Source organism: Dermacentor andersoni, chromosome 2 (genome assembly GCF_023375885.2).
Source record: "Dermacentor andersoni chromosome 2, qqDerAnde1_hic_scaffold, whole genome shotgun sequence".
Lineage (NCBI taxonomy): Eukaryota > Metazoa > Arthropoda > Arachnida > Ixodida > Ixodidae > Dermacentor > Dermacentor andersoni.
Genome location: NC_092815.1, coordinates 111352153 through 111366518, shown reverse-complemented (window position 1 = coordinate 111366518; position 14366 = coordinate 111352153).

The following is a 14366-nucleotide window of genomic DNA, read 5'->3' as shown; positions in this document are numbered from 1 at the left end:
TCAATTGGGATGCCCTGTTCAAGGCCAAACATCTTTCTTTCTTTTTTTTTTTTTGCTGTTCTTGACAGCTTTTTTAAGGGATATGAAAGAGAAATACCACGTCAGATAAAACTGGTGGAGTGGAACCACCGGAAGCGTTTTTCGACAGAAAAAGATCGACATATTAGCAGACTGTCCAATGTCTACATGCGAATCACAGATCTCGGACATTGTGCATGCAGTCTGCAATGTTGTCGCTGCCAGCAGCAATGGGTAGTCCGACAATTAAATTATTACTTAATTTATTAGGTATTAATGAATAGTTGTACATTCATTTGTATAAGTTGTGGTGTTCTCACCCTTGCTCTTGGGGCAAAGGAACGACAACACAGTAGTGCAAACAATCACAAGGGCATTTATTGCACCTTTCATAGATCAATGCCTGCTAGCCGACTTGCTATCCACAAAACATGCCGATGGGCGCGCGACAAATCTAGGAAGTCCGACTCACCACAACCGGATAATGAGCAAATATGTTCGCCTCATGCTGGACAACAACGCCTAGTCGTTCGCGCGTGCGGTCACGCGAACGCTGGTGTGTTCGAACAAGGCCTCACGAGATGGTCTCGCAGAAGCACAGAACGTCCGTGCAACTCACCGATCCCGAACCAAAGAGGAAGCGCCTTCTCCTTTCCGCGCCCAAGTAACTCCGCCGTGAGGCGGTGTTAGCAGCGCAACACTCGCGCCATCTCTCGTACTGCGCTTCAACCACACCGACCGCCGCGGGCCCCAGGCCATGCGGCGAAGCCGGATTACAGGAGATGGGAGCCATGCGGGAAAACAATATATTAGGGGACGCGTGAGAGTCACGCATCCCCACAAAGTCTGGTACAGTGCAGTCCACTTATAACGATATCAAGAACGAAAAATGCAATCGTTACAACTGATCATCGCTATATCTGGATTGCCGTAAAAGAAAGGAAAAAAAAAAAAGCTGCCGAACATACCTTCGTATCTCCAAAGCCAAATTTGCCACTTACGAATTGACGTTGTAGAAAGAAAACTGTGCAAAATAAGATGTTTATTTATGCCTCTAAACAGCATGTCAAACGTTAGGCGCGGAAATAGTGAAAAATCTGCACTTGCTTTCGCGGAAGTTTCAGGTTCACAACCATGGTGTGCCTTGGGTCCAGCAGCTGCGCAAACTGTGGCGACTATGATTTACTGTGCATGAAATCAGTGAACGGCCCTATCGACGACAGTGCACTTTGCGTGAACATTGGGGTCGGCTTGAAAGACGGGCCACTGTCAGCCTCGTCGCCTATGTTGCACAACGCCGCTGTCTGTCGCTACAACGATCGCCCTGTCGGAAATTCTTTGCAGAATGAGGCAGCGCTATCAGCACTCGGAAACTCCTCCATTGAAGCACCACCTATTTTATCGTCAGTAGCGACGTGCTCCCACAGTTGGGCAATGTCAGCGCTTGCCACCATGTTGTTTTCGCACAAGGGAGTTTTGCCCTAGCGCACAATTTTATTTATTTTATTTATTTACAAATACTGCTGTCTCAAAATTGAGACATAGCAGGAGTGGGTAAGCACATCAAATTAAGCCCGCCCTTTCCGTTCATCGAAACCGTCACTGGTTCTAGCCTTAATGATTGTGGCGTTAGCGGTTTTCAGAATCGTGAATATCATCGACTACGCGAGTCTTGCAAAATTTGCAGCTTCATCCCAAGCGACACAGCTTTGCGCTTTGTTGGCGCACCGACCGCTGCTTCCCCGGCACATTTCTGCGGCCCCTGAGGAAAGAGGGAGCTTATAGAAAGAGAGCGCAGGCACGATTCGCTTCTCGCTTTTTCTTCTCTCTCTCTCCATCTCTCTGTCTGGACGCTCGCCAGCAATGCGAAGCAGCTGACGCCATCTTGTGGCACGCCGTGCCAACTTGCGATGCTCTGAATCGGCGCACTGGCGGGACGCGCTGCACGATAATGGCGGCAAATACGAACTCGCATAGGCAAACTTTTCGCCCCGTCTCGGTTAACGGGAACTTAGCAAAGCAAATTTCATGATTATTCTGCATGCACCACCCAAAAGGCAATATTTAGATCGTTATATCCGATATGTGGTGGATAACATATCGTTATATATGGGTTTTTTTCTCATAGCCCTAATGCATAAATTGATACTCTGGTCAACTCATTGTTGTAACCGATATATCGTTATATGTGGTACCATTATAAGTGGACTGCACTGTACTGTGGTTTGGCCCATTTAGGGCTTAGAGACGAGTTACAGTCGAGTCTTCTCTGTGGATAAGGCGAGGCTGATGGTCTTGGCCTTGTTGGCAATTTTCCAGTGATATAGTACGACACCTTTTCGTATTCAAAGGGAGCTGATTTAGTGGACAAACACTCATTCAACATCACTAATTTTAGTGTATCGTGACCACATAAAGCCAACACACAATGACGCCAAGGAAAGCATCGATGAAATAACTGTGGTTTAAGTTGGACTGTAGAAAATAATTAAGAAAAATGAAGTGAGAGTGGACGAAAAGATAACTTGTCACCGGTGGGAGCCAAACCCAGAACCTCCGCATTATGCATACGTTGCACTACCAATTGTGCTGCAGCAATGGCTATCAGTTCATCCACCCACTTGGGTATTTAGCCCTAGGAGTGTTGTTAGCCAGTGCCACCCAGAGCCAGGGTGGGTGAGGGTCTCGAATCTGGCAGCCTTGATGTTAGGTAGCATGCGAGGGTTTATTAGCCACGTGCCTGTTCTCCTAAGATCACATGTTACGTGATGCCTTCGGGAAAAAAAGGATGTTCCACATCCACCCAACGTTGGCTGTAACTGGCACAGGCTGACACTCCTAGAGCCAGATCTGGTAAACATAAATGCACAAGTTAGTGGACAAATTGATAGCCATCGCCATAACACAATTGGCAGTGCAACGCACGCGTAATGCAGAGGTTGTGGGTTCAGCTCCCACCGATGACAAGTTATCTTTTTGTCCACTTTCATTTACCTTTTCTTCATCATTTTCTACATTCCAATTTAAACCACAGTTAATTTCCCTGATGCTTTCCTTGGCTTCATTGTCTGTTGACTTGATGTGGTCATGGTTAACGAAATCAAGCGCCTCAGTTCCCCTTCGTCTCTCGTTAATATTAGTGGAGGCACTTTAGAAACCTTGTACTTCAAGGCAATCATTCTCTTGACATATTGAAATCTCGTGACTTGCAAACATGCCAAACTAGTAGGTTTGGAAGCCAAGAAATTCATTTTCTGGCAGACGAAGCTCAGGTAGTGCCACTTGGCAAATGCCTGTGGTGCTTGCCAGTCTTTTCGGTTGTAAGGAGGTGGCCTTTGTGGACGTCTCTATATATGCTGTCACATTACTGTGCTGAGCAAATGTCTGTATATGCCATAGTTTTTGAAGCTGTGTGCACCACCAGCCAGAGTCGGAAACCTCGATTTACCTTGTGCCTTCTATTTGAGATAGTCATTTCTGAATGCTCTGTAAATTATCCTGCCTCCTTATATTGCCAGCTGTAAACATTATTAATTATTTTCAGGGTAATAAATAGTGTTGCTTGCATCATACTCAAACAACACCACACTTTTCACAAAAAATAAAAAACTGGAAAGTGGTCAAGTACAAGCCTACAGGGGTTCGTTGCCTTTAAGGGGGCAACCTGGTTCTGAAAGTTATTCTTTTTTTTTTCAACCAATCTTGGTAAAATTATGCATGCTTATTTAGTCTTATTGTGATAGCAAATATATTGACACTCCAGGTGCACTTCTGCCATCGTCGTTGCCTTCACCGTGATGTTCTGTATAAAGTCCAAGTGCACGAATGTCGCCATGTGCTGTATATGCTAGTGAAAGCGTGCAAGGGTGAGCCAGTGTTGGTGGTTCACTCTTGCGCATGCAAGGGAGGAAAGCAGGGAGGCAGTGTACTGTCTTCCATCACGCGCGAGGCACGAGGGGGGGGAGACATTCTACTCTGGCAGTGGCTGCATATGGCACAGCTGTGCGGGCTCTGTCTTGAAAGTGATCTGCGATAGGGGCAGAGTGCGCCAAGTGCCGATAGCTTCGGGAGCATTTTGTTCTCGCCACTTAGTTTGCGTTGAAGCGAGAGGCAGCACAAAGGTCAATTCGCTCGCTGCTGCCCTTCCTCACTCCAGCGTTTCGACAGCGAGTGTCTGCTGTCATTGAATGAGATGTGTTCATGTTTGCTTGTGCGCGCTTGACACCATGCTTCTTAATTTAGTTACTAAGCGAATGTTGACGAGTTTACATGGACAATAAAAGTACTGTCCTTGCTTCGTATAGCTCTCTAATAATTTGCTACGACAATCGATGCTTCGCCTTTTGAGTGAAACTGCAACTATTTTTCATGCCAATTTCAAATATATATATCTTTTGTGCAGGTCAATGGGTTAATGAAAATGAATTACAACTTGCATACGGTCGTTTCAGGCCTCTATTTGGAAAAAGTGGCAAAATAAAGATTTCATTTTAATGCATGGATGAATAGCCTAAAACATGAAGAATGCAATGATTCAAGTGTTTTTAGAGAGTGGTAAATAAAAGTGCCATTATATTACAGTGAAGTTCAATTTCGCAATGTGGCAGGAAATACAGCAAAATATTTAAATTTCTGAAGCTAGAAATTTAAAATCTGCTTGCATTACACTGCTTATCATACGTGCTGCTTTCCACTGAAAAAAAAAAAAAGATTTATCTGCCGCGGGTCCTGAAATATCAATGCTTGTAGACTGCAAGAAGTTAACAAAAAATGCGAGAAAATCACAAGAAACAACTCAAGGTGAGCATGGGTTTAGGAAGTTAACTTTGCTATTAATTGACAAAAATGTTGATCCATGAAGCGAGGTGTCTTAAAGATTAGTGCAAAGAAAAGAGATAGATACTGCAAATGTCAATTCTTAAAAGATGTTTGTCTTCCTTCACGGTTTTCTACCTCCTAGGACCAGGCTGCCACCTTAATGCTTTTATCCACTCGGATATGTCTTTTGTGGTGAGTGATTTATAAGGAAGAAATATGTAGGGCAGCCAGCTGTTTCTGTCTAGGTTGACATTTTGGCATTAAGGTTAAATTTAATTAAACATACCAGCTCTATGGGTTGCAATGGCAGAAGTTTGCGGAGATTTTCTTGCTCACTTTGTAGTGCAATCTGGAGATCCTTTATAAGAAATAAAACTTTATTCATACGCACGTGACTGCAGTGCGCCTTCTGTGCCTGTTCTCCATTCCACAATAACCAACACTGATTTCCTCAAAATGACTATATTCTAGTTCATCCCTGTATTTACTGTCAAGGAAAGTCACAGCAGCACACAAACCAAGTCTCTGATCCAAGGTGGCATCATTAAGCAACACACGAGCAACACGCCATCTCATTAAACCTACATCAACATAGGTGGCCACTGCCAAATTAAAATCATTAAGCTGTCTATATACCCTGCTCCGCTGAGTGTCTGGTGTGTCGTATCGTACAAAACTCTAAACTCGACGGTCTCTGACAACTACCATGCAACATGTGGTAGCCACAGACAGCTATCTCGGTGGCTGGCGACAGCATCGCAACAACCTGCGAAGCACTACCCAGTCAGATGGGGTGGCTTGCATTGTGGAGGATGACTGCAGAGTGAACTGCAACTGGACCTGGTGACTGCACTGTTTCAGGCACTCTGCAAAGATGGCTTTCCGGTGTTAAAAAAGAAAAGAAAAAAATTGAAGTGCCAAGATGTGGGGTTGTTTCATCACTCGCATGCGTATAGTGCTCTAGCATTGGCAAGTCACATGCAGCTGTGCCTTTGGTAGAAGGTACAGCTAAAGGTACAACTCATGTTACTTATGCTTGAAGACAGGTGATATGAATGTGTTTAGTCATTTGTTACATGTTGATTACACCAGTTATCATGAGATCACCAAAGCTAAGCAGCATTGGGCTCTCCATCAGTCATCAGAAGAGACCACTTGGTAGTGTAGTGTGTTGACAGCTTTCCTTGTGCCGTAGAATAGGTCCACTTATTGCCTGGACCGACAGTTTTTCCTTCTAACAAAAAAAGAAAGAAGAGTGATACTTGAACTTGGATATGATGATCGTAGGTATAATTAAATTTAAAAATTTCTTGCTGATATCAACATGTAATGAATATATACTTAAACAAGTACCATTAAAGATTGATATAATGAAGTATTTAACTTTTAATAATTTTTGTCCATAAAACATGCATTTAGAACCTCAATATAACAAAGCGCATTTATACATGATTTCAATACAATGAAGTTTCACTGCCGCCGCCACGAAGAAGTACTGGGACAAATGGAAACTTCCACAGTCAGTAGATGGTCAAACGGTTGAATTACATGTGGCTGCTTGGGAATGCACCGCTTAAATAACACTGAGCAACCAAGAATGACCACCGAAGTGGAGCAGCATCATGCTCCGTATAAAGGTACAAGTGCGATAAGTTACTATTGCGCCACGCGCGCTGTATATGCCAATGAAGGCGTGCGAGGCTGAGCCGTTTGATGTGGATAGTAGCTTGATGCGCGCCATCTATCCATGCAAGCAAGGGGATAAGGGGGGAGGGTAGCAAGCTCGCGGTAACTCCATGTAACACCATCAAGATTGTGCGAGGGGGGGAGGGTGCAAATTGGCTAGAGTCTCTTCTTGTAGTGCGTCTGTGGCTTAGCGTGGCTGAGCACATATGTGGCCCACGCGCCCTCTTTTAGAGGTAATCTGCCGCATGTGCCGAGAGTGGACGTGCTGAGATGGCATGGCACAGTTTGCTGTCTTCCAGAGTGTTTAGTGTTGGCAGATGCATAATCTCAAGTTTAGGAGATGTGCTGGAGCTAGAGGCAGATGAAGCATTCTCCAGCACTTTTCATGATAGTGGCATGCCACTACAGGAAACTATGAGCCGCGGGGGCTGAGTGGACGCAAAAAGGGTGGCTGACTTCGCTTTGTACCTCTGATGCGAACAAGGCATAAAACCATATCTTTCGTCACCAGCTCTCAAATTCAACAAAATTAATTTTTTCTCATTCAGATTTCCTTTTTCCGATTGCCCCATAATTCAGAAAATTTTGCGGCCCCTCTGTGTAAGAAAAATACATCGGCGACCATACTTTATTTGCATAAAAGGTCACATTTCAATGTAACGAAACTTCTATATAACGAAGCAAATTGCCGATTTTACCGTCTTCGTTATATAGAGACTTAGCTGTATACAATGAAGTTATTTTCGTGTTGGATGCGACTTTATTATAAAGAGGTTTGGCTGTGTCAATAATAGAACCCTCAAAAACTGACAAGTAACCACGATCAGGGTCATGAGAAAAAAGATGAGAGGTATGTTTTGTGTGAAATATGCATAAGAATTCAGCACTCCAGGGTACTTCAGCAGTGGCAATTCTATTCAAATCTATTTATGAATAAACAAAATGATTTTAATAGCAAGGTCTCGCAATATTGTCATCACAATAGAACACGAGGAGACGGTGAGCTCTCCAGTGTACCAAATGAATGAAAGGCTCCCTTCTTTGAACAGACAATATGGAATTTTTCGACCAAGAATGAAGGCAGTTATAAGAAGTGAAATTGGTTAAAACAGCAGCATATTTGCACCTGTTATGATACTGCACGCCATATGCCAAGAAGCAAGGTCTCTTTTGCAGTATAATGAGCTAATGTTTAAATACTGGTGTCTTGTAATTGACTTAGGTATTATCGGTGCTGGAGGGACAAAACGTGTGCTTTGCTTCTTTTAGACAATGTCAGGAAACGCATTGTCTGTGCATGATGTTGAATTTGAATTATCATGCCTTCACGGCACACAATATTGCAGAGCGGGCAACTGACACTGTGAGAGAGCACCTCTTTTTAACATCTTGAAATTCGAGATTGCAGCACAATAAACCCTACTGTTCGGGCAGTGAGGCAACAAATTGCATGTCCTAAGCCGGCTTCAGAATTGCACAGCTTGTTGGGGTTCCGAACTACTTCTACGATTTCGCTAAAGCAGTCTCATCTACTCTTCAGAATCATCTCAGCTCAACAACTGCTTTTAGTCTGCTATCGGAACATGCAGTGGATGTACTCGATCTGCCATTGGAACAGTTTTTCTCTATATGGAGCGGAAACTGTACGAGAAGAACTCCAAGTCTGTCTTTGAAGTTCTGAAACTTGCCACGATTGCTCGTGTTCATGTCTATCTCAACAATATTTCTTCCTGTGCTGTCAGAGTAAGACATCAATCATCGATACATCCATCTTGACATGTGAATGGTGGCTTTGGAGCACAAGGTCTGTGCCTAGAAATAGGCAAGACAACGCTGACCAGCCGACCTCGATCACAAGAGAAGCCTTATATCTCACCACTGGAAAATGCAGCATTTCTTCATTAGCATAGCTAAGATAAGTAGCCCTAAAGGCTATGGCAGAAAGGAACATAAAAAGGAATTTACAGTGCCTGCACAAGTGTCCCTAGGATGCTGTAGGTATTGAAAATAATTAAATGGCCACAATGCATGCGTAGTCATATTGGTTTATACAGTACAGCTGAATGATTCATTTTCTTGTTTGGTGAGATCTCGTTAATTACTGACAGTAACAGCACCCGCCATGGTTGCTCAGTGGCTATGGTGTTAAGCTGCTGGGCACGAGGTCGCGGGATCGAATCCTGGCCACGGTGGCCGCATTTCGATGGGGGCAAAATGCGAAAACACCCGTGTACTTAGATTCAGGTGCACGTTAAGGAACCACAGGTGGTCGAAATTTCCGGAGTCCTCCACTACGGCATGCCTCATAATCAAAAAGTGGTTTTGGCATGTAAAACCCCATAATGTTTTTTTAACAGTAAGAGCTCCATGCCAAAGGATGAATTTAATTTTATTGCTCTTTCTTAAAACAGAGAAACACACAGAATTTGTTTAGACCCATATTCCCAATCAGAGCAATAGTCTAAGGTTCATCTAACCTTCGACTGCTATATACTGGATGATATGATATGAGCAGAGTGTAGTGTCAGTGTGGTGACATGCGCTAAGCTGTAGCTTGTTCTATGTTTTACTTTGTCTATATTTGATCGGCGTTTTTCCCCCAAAATGAAATTGCATTATAGCCGTCAGCTCTAGGTTAAGGGTTGCCAAATGCCACATTTCCTGTAAAAGAAAAGAAAAGCTGCCACAACATGTTCTCAGCTTCACTCTCTGTTCATCATCATCATTAGCCTATTTTATGTACACTGCAGGACGAAGGCGTCTCCCTGCGATCTCCAATTAGCTCTGTCCTGCGCCAACCAATTCCAACTTGTGCCGGCAGATTTTCTTATTTCATCACCCCACCTAGTCTTCTGTCATCCTTGACTGCACTTCCCTTCTCTTGGCACCCATTCTGTAACCGTAATGGTCCACCAGTTATCTAACCTAAGCATTACATGGCCTGCCCAGCTCCATTTTTTTCTCTTAATGTCAATTAGAATATCTGCTATCCCCATCTGCTCTCTGATCCATACCGGTCTCTCCCTGTTTCTTAATGTTACGCCTAACATACTTTGTTCCATCGCTCTTTGTGCGGTCCCTAAATTGTTCACGAGCTTCTTTGTCAATCTCCAAGTTTCTGCCCCATATGTTAGCACTGGTGGAATGCATTGATTGTATACCTTTCTTTTCAGTGATAGTGGTAAGCTTCCAATCAGGATCTGACAATTTGACATATGCACTCCAATCCATTTTTATCCTTGTGTAAATTTCATTCTCATGATCAGGGTCCTCTGTGAGTAATTAACCTAGGTAAACTTACTCCTTCACAAACTCTAGAGGCTGACCATTATGCACTCTCTGTTATGCAACTGCAAATGATAAATATGATGCCAGGTGCATGTTGAAAAAGAGCTAAAATCCTGACTGTTAATTTGTGATAACACATGCCAACTTTTTTTCACTTAGTGGCAGCTTTTCATTCTTCCTGCTGTCTTTTGTTTATGACGTGCTACTTCAGTTGGATAGATGTGTTGATTTAACAGATAGCTTGAAGAGATCTTCTGCAGTGTTAACTAGCCATTTGCATGCAAGCAAACAATTGTCTCATTTGCATTTGCACTTGACTCAAGACACAGACAAGAACACAGACACTGTACTTGACACAGACAAATACAGGCCCTGATGTGCACAGACTTTTGAAATGCTAAAAAAAAAAGAAAGAGAACATTGAGTTTGGTTTGTCAAGGCACCTTTCAAGGAGATTGAAACCATTGCATTTCTTGCACAGTATGTAGATATAAAGGGATCTTTATAACATTCCCTTTCCGCAGTGACTCTCAGGGCTGTCTGCTGCTGCTGCTAAGGAGAGGATCACGGGCTCAGTTCCCGGACGTAGTGGCTGCATTTTGATGGGGGTGCAATGCAAAAAAACTTGTATACTTCTATTTAGCTGCACATTAAAGAACTCCAGGTGGTTGAACCCAAAAGAAACCTGGATGGTCGAAATGAATCCGGAGCTGCCTCTACAATGTCCCTCATAACCTGTGCATTGCTTCAGAACGTTAAACCTCCACGATTTGGCCTATAATAGCCAAAATTATTACATTTTTGCCGTTGGTTGCATGTCTCATTTTCTGCATGTGAGGGGAGAAAGACAGTAGTTACAGGGTTGCCCAGTTAGTGGTGGTGTTTCTAGAAATGGCTGCACCCACATCAATTCGAGTGGCTTTGTTGACATTACAGTCAGAAAAGAGCTTGAGATAGCCTTATCAGGCAGTGAAGAAGCAGTATGTTGCATAGTCAGACTTAGAACCAAAGAAGAAGCAATTTGAAGATTTAAAATATTGTGAAGTGCCACAGTAAGAAAGAGCTCAACACCATTAACCCTTTAACTGCTATTGACTAGAGAACTAGCCATAACAACAAGTGTCCTCTGGTGCTGATGACGAGTTAACTCGTAGCGAAATTTGTGCTATTTTTGCACATGTGTATGTGTTCAGTTCCTTGCAGTTTTGACAAGAAAATAACGCACAGTGATCCTTGCCAATTTTTCTTTTCACTTGTAAAAAATTTATTTGGAATTTGTCATGGCTGTTAAGAAGCTAAAATCGTACTTATAATAAAAAAAAAGGAAGAAACCTTAAACCGGTCATTGTTGATTTAATGGCCTTCGTTAAACTCCTACAGTGAAGAAGTGAAAGCAGCAAATGACCTTGCTCATTACATTTAAAGCAGAATCTTGGTTTGAGCTAGTTGGTGTCATACTCTAGGATAAATAAGCAGCGCTAAACAGACGCTGACCGAGAAACCGATACGACAGGATTGGCTGGCATGCTCCATTAATCACACAGAAACATACTAACTGCACATCAGATATAGTGTATGAAATTCTGCTAAGCTATAGTAAAGTTTACATAGGATATAGACAGGACAATGTTTTAACCACAGAGCCAGGCAACACCAAAACAACATAAGAAATGGATATGGCAGTCACTTAGCAACTCACTGCAAAAAATTGTGCATGTAAAGCTTTGTTGGCAAGGCTAAGTTCCTAAAAAAGGCAAAAACTAAGCAGGAACCTGAAATTGCAGAGGAATTTTAAATCAGTAAAGCTGGTGATGTGTGTGTTAGGGAGCCATCGCTTGCCCTAATGGAAAAAGAAATATTATTCCTAGAGAAGCTCAAATGACATGTGGTATTGTATGCATGCTCACTCTCCTTTTTGTGTATGTGTGAGTGAAAATTCTATGTATTGCCGTTTTTTTCTTAATAAACTTCAGTTAGCAGTTGGCGCCCGTCCTGTCACATGTGTTTCTCGGTTCGCATCTGTTTCGTGCCATTTATTTATCCTGAAGAATTACATTTAAAGTTTAATAGCAAAGGAAAACCGCAAAGAGTAAAACCCAAGAGCTACTAAATGTCAGCTAGTCGGTACAGAAAAAGCTGCAGAACTCCCCTGAAGTTTATGCAAGCGATTTTTCAAGGATGGATTGCTGCTCTGGCTAATTGCAATACTAGCTGCTCAGTGAATTATTCCTATTTCATGCAACAAAATAAATTTTTGCAAAAATTGTTTTCTCATTGCTTTGTGCAATATAAATTATCTGCAGTCTTCTCACAGTGTTGTTTTTGTTGAAAACTGCCAAATGTAACATCGGATATGGCTTTGAAGATACCTCAGCAGGGCATAGAAATTCCTTGAACTTTTTTTCTCTTTCAAAGCTGTATGAACTATGGCAGGCATTTATTTTAAAATGCATCTGCATGAATTTTTCTTTGTATGCATTCTTTCCTTCGGCATGTTATGCAAAGGAAGATTACGTTATATTACAGCTTCCTACCGACACAGATTGCATAAAGTTCACTTCTTGTTTACTTGTTAGAAATGCCAAGAAAACGCGCAGCAGGTAGTGAACCAGCACATACGCACACAGGAGAAGTCAACCTGCTTTTCTGTGCTGGTCAGGCCAGTTGACCTTCGCAATCGAGGAAATTTTGCTGTTCTTATTCCTTGCTATTCTGGCATCTCTCCAGTTGTCTTTCTTGCTGCTGGCATTCCCTTCGTTTGCATCTGTTACCCTTTCTCTCACTTGCAATGCATGCTGGATCTCTCTCTGTCGATTATTGTGACAACAGATTTGAGAGATTTTGATTTACATGCAGTCCAGTCAAACTTTTTGGCTTCCCTTTCTAGTTTGGTCCGTCAGTGGCAAAGCGATCAAGATTAATCTTTGATTTGATTAAGATTTGCTGCTTCTGCATCGCTAAAGGTCGAAGCGACCATAAATGTCATGTACTGTGAAAAAAAAAAAAGCAAAGCGGTGCAACTTATAATGTTGACGCAGTCCAGAGCGTTGCAGTGTTATTTCTGCGAAAATATCAAAGGAAACTTGTTAGCAACACGCATGTGGAGAAGTGTGTGCGTGTTCTTTTATTATTTTTTTCATTTGAGTCGCAGCTGCTGTTTAGCGTGCGTCTTTCCAGACTTCAGCGGGTGTGTGATTGAACGCTTTGTTTGTCTCTCAGATTGAAAGTCCGATAACCCGACCCTGGCTAGGCGCAGGTTGCACATCTGCGTATATAGGTGCACTATCTCAAGTTGGCCGCCCTCGAAAGAAAGCGGAAGGGCCAGTTGCGATGTGCTAACGCTTTTTTCTTTGATTGTGTAAGAAACGTAGAAGAGTGTGGGCGCAGGCCAGATGGTGAATCATTATTTAGGAAGTTGCTGCAAAGAACACACGGGACGAAGAAAGAGACGACACGAAGCAACTATTAGGCAAGCGTTAACCTTTGGCGACGCAAGCGCTAGAGCAGACCCAAACTTATAGGCACACTGCACGCATAACTGTTAAAGTGTGTGCCGATTCATGGTGTGCTTAAAAGGAATGAAGTGGAGTTAATTATTTGATATTCGATCCATGGTGCGACAGCGCGCATTGAACGTACGGCCAACACCTCCGTACGGCACGATATAGCAGTGGGCGTTGTTCAGGGAGCGAAGAGCGCGCGGTGCTGCGGTCCAAAGGACTTGCGGATATATATCTGATTTGAAGCTGCTTACGTGAGCACAGCGGGCAAGAAAATTCACGTGGTGCGCGCGAAGTCTAATTTTGGCTGCTGCGGCCCTCTTCCATATGTGAAGTCGTAACCCTTTAGGCACTCTAAAGTGGGCGTAGCGGCATCAGCTGCTCGCTGACAACGATCGATCGATCACTTCGTAAATCCTGCAGCACAGGATTTTACGAACTGCCACGCATTATTTGCGCGCTCCCGCGCGCGCGGAGCACCCTTCTTTTTTTTTTTTTTTTTGCGTGCATGTTCCCCTCATCTGCTTTTTTTTTTTTTTTTCACACGAGGGCACAATCGGTATATTTGTCAGTGTATTTGTTCCCAGGTAATCTTAAACAATAAAGGCTATTATTTTGCTATCCCGCGAGCACACGGAGAACACCTGGCACACCTTTCAACGGCGTTCATCCATAGATGTCGGCTACCTCGCTGCCCACGCCCTCCTTCAACCTCTACCTCTACCCTCTACCCCTCCAGCCTTTGCGCTCACGACCGTCGCTCTCCGAAAAAGAAAGGAGTGCGTTGTTCGCTGCCTCAATAATATTTTCACAATCGCTTTACGTATTTTTTTGTTACCTATCGCTAATTTTTATTGGATCTTGCAGAGATCTCTTCAATTTTAATGTTACGAAAAGCAATTTTATATAATGGAAAATGTTGTCCTTGCATATGCGTGTCTTGCATGTCGTCATGGCTTGTGAATCATCACAGGCCATCCAATGACGGTGACGCAGCGCATCGTCACGTGTGCGTCGCCTGTGAATAGTCCAATGAGGAAGGCCCAAGGTGACGTA